This window comes from Castanea sativa, chromosome 11 (assembly GCF_040712315.1).
Source record: "Castanea sativa cultivar Marrone di Chiusa Pesio chromosome 11, ASM4071231v1".
In the NCBI taxonomy this organism is placed as follows: domain Eukaryota; kingdom Viridiplantae; phylum Streptophyta; class Magnoliopsida; order Fagales; family Fagaceae; genus Castanea; species Castanea sativa.
Window position 1 is genome coordinate 55738128 of NC_134023.1, and position 7394 is coordinate 55745521.

Below are 7394 nucleotides of genomic sequence, written 5' to 3' on the forward strand. Positions count from 1 at the left end.
TATAGTTAATAAATAAATAAAATACAGTATAATAAATAGATAATAGAAATAGATATGGAAAGTTTTGAATGGGCTTTGTCATTGGTTTCCAAATTCGACTTTGGGTTTGGGCTTGGGTTCTATTTTATGAATTTATTTTTAGGTTTAGAGTGGGCTGATGGTATATTTTTATTCTGGGCTTGATTTGAGTTGGGTTTAATGAGGTTTGGACTGGACTGCGTAAGTTTTGGGTTGCAATTGGACATTTCCTTCCCCAGATTAGACAATAAAAACCCAGTACGACTTGAAGTATTTAATAATCAATTTTGACCGTTTGTCTCAGAGCATTAGTTTAAACTTTAAACTTTAATTGAGACTCGTTTGGATACAGTTAAAAACTGTAAATTGAAAATTAAAAATACTGTAGCAAAATAATTTTTAAATGTGTGAATAGTACTGCGAAATCTATTTTTAATGAAAAAAAGTTGTTGAAAAGTGCGTGAACAGCATATGCACAGTATATGCGTGCACAGTACGTATACAATAACTTTGTCCCTGAGAGTCTGAAACGCGCTGAAGAAAAAAAAGAAAAAGAAGAAGAAGAAGGAAAACGATGAACGCTGACGCATTTAGCGCAATCCAAACAAACACTAAAACTGCCATTGCAAATAAATGTCTTTTACTGTTTCCTCCCTCCTAAATTAGGCTTTATAAAATTTTAATTCCTTTCATATTAAAAAAGAAAAAAAAAAAGATTATTGCGAAATTGTCACGCATACATGAGTAACACAAAACGAGTTCGTTTGGCTAATTGGGCAATACTAAAACTGCGTGTTTCATTGCCAAATTGAGTATAAATGCATAGCAATTGTTGAGCGCTCCATTTCTCTTCAAAAAGCCAGTAAGCTCTACTTTAACTTCAATTGGAGAATTTGGAGCTATACATTGTATAGTAAGTGTAAAAATCAAAACATACCTTGGTATCACCGTCCACCATGACTAGCTAGAGCTGCTCCTTTGCAGCTAGTTGTAAGGCCCAAAAGCCCAAACTATAACCAACGGGATACAACTATGAACTTCATTGGCCCAAGTTTGATCTTATTTAGCATTGCTCAAACAAAAAGCCCAATTAGAACTCAAATTTGATGTGGGCTCGTTTGTTTTTGCTTAAGCTGGAAGAGGTTTGGGATCCAATTGGGCCGGATGTGCTTTGTTGTATTTAAGAATAAATGGATCTCAGGCAGTATTATTTAGTAACAGACCGGGTCAAGCATGACTCAGCCCAACTTCGTGCGTGTTATCAAATCGAGAGAACTAATAAAATGGGCTCTTTTTGAATAGCATCTTGAGAAATTAATAAAGGCGAAGTAAATTGGTCTCCTAAATTCTATTGATGCCACGTTTAATTGCCTTATATTTTTATTTTTATTTAATCTTTAGAAGGCATTACTTCTTTGCAACGTTTATTTATTCTTCATTTTCAATGCTTTAACTCTATAAGGCCAAATTAGACTGAGTTATTTTCAATGCTTTAGCTACCTTTGCCATTTATTATTATTATTTTTTTAATGTTGTAATAAGTCATGCTGATTCTATCTTTCTTTCTTTTTCTTCGTATTCTTTTTTTTTCCTTTTCTTTTTTCCATCCAACTAAGTTTGTCATATACAGCCAAGAACTTTATAGCTTAATTTGCACTAATCCATGCACAAAGTGTTTGGAGGTCTAAAGGGAAAGAGTTCGACCTGTGGGATTAACATGTCCAATTTAGATGAGAGAGAGAGGGGCTATCCGCCTGTTCACCCAAGCTCTTGCCGCCGTCGATTCCGCCTATTCACCAAGCTCTCGCCGGTCTGAGAAAACAGAGGTGGAGGAGATGAGAAAGAAGCTGTGGGTGAGAGGGAGCAGAGATGCTGTTGCTAACGTTGTTAACGTTAGGATTAACAGGAAATCCTCTTAAAATGGGGCATGTGTGTTGCACATGAGCCTTGCTTAAGTGTCTTCTTATTTAATTGACACCTATCCCAGTTTGCATCAGTTGCTGCAAACATGTTTGGAGGAAATCTATGTCCTTATAAAAATATGTTATTTTGAATCAATGTGAAAGTAATGTTCCAATTACAACTTACAATCTTCATAACTTATTAAAATATTATAAAAAGAAAAAGTAAAATGAGAAATTAGTATAATATTATTGGAACTATATTCATAGGCTTAAGTTTTTAGATTAGGTAATGTCTTTATATATTTCTATGGAAATCTAGAATCAAGCTTGAGAAGAGGATTGTGGAATTTGCTTCGGTATCTCAATTGCCAGTGCCAAATGACATGGATATGTTAAAGAGACTTCAATGAAATTTTATTGGCAATGGAGAAAGCAGGAGGTCCTTAAAGATCCCAGCAAAAAATGGAGGACTTTAGGGAGGCTATAAATATCTGCGAGTTCCAAGAGATGGGGAATAAAGGGCCAGATTTTACTTGGTACAACCAAATATAGGAAGAGAAGATTCCACATCAAAGCTTCTTGGACCAATGATGAAAAATGCAAGGAAGTTATTCAAGATATATGGAAAATTTTCTCAAGTATACAATCAACTATTGGGCTAGTTGAAGGTCTAAAAGAATGCATAGTTGGTTTAATTAGATGAATTTGAATAGATGTAGGGTACTATCCTCAAAAACTTCAAGAGAAAAGGAAGACCCTCCAAGCTTTGGTTTAAGAGGACAAGGACGGCAGTAGGGGATCAAAAATAGATGGGCTTCGTAAAGAAATTAATGGGCTTTTGGATGAGAAAGAGACCAGATGGCATCAAAGGTCAAGGGAACAGTGGCTTCAAAAGGGTGATAGGAACACTCAGTACTTCCACTACAAAGTATCCCAACGAAAAGAGAAATTTGAGATTAGAGGGCTATGAGATAAAGATGGAAGATGGTGTGAGGATATGTGTCATGCCCCAAACCCAAATGGGTCCAAAGCATGAGAAAAGAACTACTAGGAGAGAGACTGTAAGAGATTTTTTTTTCCCCACAAAATAAGAATATATAACCATACTAAAATCTCCATGTTTCAAGTCCGAGCTCTATAACACATTTATAGACAATAACTAAAAATCATGTGCCTCCACATAGTACATGAATATATTACAAAACTCCAATTGGATTACACAAAATCACAATCTTACCAAGAATAAGGAACCTTAACATCGATTCTAGGCCTACCACGCCTAAGGCTAACAAACCTAAAGTGACCAACCTCCAATAGAATTAGTTAAGGTCTCGTGGAACATAGCAAGATCGAGTCATCAACCATTTACAGCAAAAGTCTCCAAATTTAACATAGCACTTCAATCATCACAAATTAAGTAAGCTTCATACTCAAGGTATAGCTAATTAATTAGAAAAACTGATAGAGGGTGAGATGAGCTAAAGCCTAATAAGTAGCATAATTAATGGGGGTGGAGAAAATACAAGTTTCATGATAATGAATAGTTTACAAAGCATGTTTTAATTTGGGAAATTTCTAATTGAATACTGGAAGATCATTTCAATAATAGTATGACAAGAATGATTAAATAATGGAACACAAATTTTCTTAAACTAAATACCTTGAAAATATATACTATAATCTGTGAGCAGTAACAATATATTTCCAAAGCCATAAAAATTAAATATACAGTAATTTATCACAAATATATCACACTACCACATAGACCGATCAGGGGATCCACCCATTCACAACTGGCATGATATTATCCTCTCTGGTATGTAGTCTCTTGGCCCCGTGGGTGGTAGCCCCACCCATACCCTCAAGATTTTGTCTCTCCCCTATTGGGCAATAGGGAGAACGCGTCAAATATGACCTCTTTTGCATGTAGTCTTTTGGCCCCATGGGCAGCAGCCTCACCCATACACAATCAAGGAATCTCTTCCCCTCATGGGCAGCAGGGAAGAACACATAATCTAAAGTGAAAGGGCACTAATCTAGATCTGATTCCGTTGTCATAAAGACTACGAAAATTAAATCGGGTAATCACCGAAAAATCACATATGGCATAAGGTTAAAACAACATAAAGCTCACAAGTTATATGTACGGTCAAATACATAGTTTATATCCAGGTAATTTCTGAAAAACATTAAATAATCTAACTTCCACAGAGTTTGTAAGATTTTCAACTTCATTTTTGTCAAAAAGATTTTCTATCAATTTCCCAAATAAAAAGATAAGATAAGTATCTTTAAATTTTCTAGTAAACCATAAAATCCCTGAATTCATTATCAAAGATTAAATCAAAGATGCTCATATTTTTCATGCATTACCCCAAATGCAATACCAAATATGATGCACTTTCATATATAAACATATATAGTAGGGTCATAACACAACACTTTTTAAGAAAACATAGTTATATAATTAATTTTCCAAAATGTGGTTGACTTAAAAATAACGTTTATGCAACATGGTTATTTTTCAAAAAATTCCATTAAAAAGCTACTTATCATGCAACCCACAAAAAGCCTAATTCTTCAAGCTCCAAATGAGATTAACTAGAACTTAAACAATATCAAGCAAACCTATCACAATAAGATTTCTTCTGTTCTATACCAAGAACTAGCAAGATCCACACAATTATTTAACAATATAAGCATAAAATTAAAATATATTCCCAGGTCAATTCCAAATTCTAAATACTAATCACTACAAGAAAAAATGTTTATTGCAACGAAAAAAACCATTGCAATAACATTAAAGTCATTGCAATAGTTGATACAAGATGTTGCAATAAAATTTGAGGTAATAGGTTTATGCAACAAAAATTTTTGTTGCAATAAACTCCAAATATTTTAATAATAACTTTGATGCAATGATATATATATATATATATATATATATATATATATATATATATATATATATATTGTTGCAATAAACAATTTATTATTTTGAATATCTTGTAAGTATATGCTATTACTTCACGAAACTTGTTGTAATAGATTGCAAATAATTGAACAAAATAAATCGGATTAAATTACTGCAATGATATCTTCATTATAATAGATAATTAATTCATTTTGTCACTGCGATTGACTATGAAATAATTGATACCAAGTTATTGCAACGATATGTTTATTGCAATTACGTGTTTGTCATTGCAATAGATTGTAAAAGAATTAATATCAAATTATTGCAATGGTAACTTCGATGCAATAAGCTATTAATTAGAAATTTTTGTTGCAATAGCTTGCAAAAACAATTGGTATCAATTTATTGCAACGATTCTTTCATTTTAAGTTATTGCAACAATTCTTTCATTTTAAGTTATTGCAACAATTTTTCCTAATATAATAAAGCTTCTGTTGCAGCTGAAAATTATAAGTTATTGCAACTTATTATTGTTGTTACAATAATTTAACACTTTTAAGTTACTATTGCAACAATTTTAACTTGCAAATGCGATATGTTGTCCAAAACTACTATATACATATTTTGTTCCAATTAAACGAAATGGCTTCCTCGTCGCTATTCTCGGGATCCACCTCCCCTGGTCCTTCAAGCGGCGGCGGCAGTGGTGGTGGTGGTGGTTGACCTTCTGCACTGCCGCCAGTCATCATGACCTTCTTTAGCAAAAAAAAAAGCCCAACCAACACTACAAACAATACTATGGCCGCCGTGACGGCAACGACAATGATCCCAGAGTAATTTTTGGGGCTTTGGTCAGTGGGGATGGGGGGGTGCTGAACCGCTACCCTGGGAACGGAAGACCCAGTGGGTCCAGGGAAATAGCTGGAGCTAGGAAGGTTCATTGGAACCGAAATCGAAGTGAAGTGAAGATGGAGGATGAGAGAATGAGAGAGTGAGGAAATAGTTGTAGGAGTTAGGGCTTGGTGAGTGTGTTTCCAATAATAGTATCTGCATGCAACAGCATGTAAATACAATACGTTTATATATAGAGAATACATTCTATCTAGAGGTGGCGCAAAAGAGTTGCTTTACACCACCAATAATAAAGCGCCACGTCACACAACAACTTTAAATTTAATACACCTTGTTACACACGATTTTAACCCACATAATATCCCAAAACCTAGCGATGTTCTTCTCTCTGATCCCTCTCATCTCTGTTTCTCTCTCCCTCTCATCAAAACCCAGCAATGATCTGCCATCACTCAACGATGATGCTCCAACAACTGGCTGTGCATTTCAGCCACCCACCTCTATTTATTAGATAAGGTAAAATTTTGATATCCCTTTCTATAATTGAATTTTTTTTCCCCTTCCTTGCTATAGATCTCTGGTAACTGTAGTTGGGTATGAGCCTCTCTCATTTTCGATTTCTCTCTCTAATGTCCTTTTTTTTTCTTGAAACCCTTTGTCTTGTTTTGTTTCATAACTCGGTTTTATTATGGAGTGTAAAGCTTGATAATATTTCCTGGGTTTGAAAATTGGCGTTGTTGGGTATGGCCGAATGTGCTCTGATTGAATGGAAAGTGCCCTGCAGTTGACAAAATTACTAAGAATAAATTCCAAATTTCAAAACATTGACAAAATCTTTTATTTTTAAGTTATATGCTGATCAAATTTTATATAAAAGTTCAAAAAACTATCTTCGGAAGGCATGACTGATTTGAATGCCTAATGTAAGTTCTTTGTTGAATTTAACGCCATATGCATTTTTTTTTGTTTCCTTGATTTCTTGTTTTTTTCCAATTGGTGCTCCCTGTTGCGTTTATCAATTTACAACAATTTAGAGGAACTCATACCTTAGCCAATCTATGAATCTTACTTTCTGCACATGTCTTGGTCAATGTGTTCAAAGGTTGTGTTTTTTCTTTTTAATAGACAAAGGTTGTTATGTTGATTTAATTGAAGCAATAGATTTTGGAGGTAAAAACTAAAAAGTTAAAAAGCCAAATTGAGCAACTATATTTGACTTAGGAGAGAATTTGATATCAGTGACAAGTGACTTCTAATGCAATAGCGGCTCCAGGAATGTTTCTCAAGGTATTCCTTAGTGGGCTTGCTTTGTTACAATTTATTTATTTATTTTTCAAATTCTCTTTTACAATTTTTTCTTTTTTAGATTTTAGTTCAATTTTTTTTTTGGCTTTTTCTTTTTGCTTGAAAGTAATGTTATGAATATCGTTTTGGACACTGTTTTGGTTTGTTTAGTGAAATGAAATATTTCGGTACTAATCTATTTCAACGTACCGTTTCAAAGGTGTTTCGGGGTTTTAAAAAAAATAAAAATAATATATATTTATTTTTTCTTATACAACATAAAATTATTGATCTAAATAAGTAAACCTCAAATAAAACAAATCATTTACTCTTTTTTTTGACACTCAAATCATTTAGTTATTACATAACAATTACTCTTTTAGAATATCAAAACATAAATACGTAATTAAATAATAAAA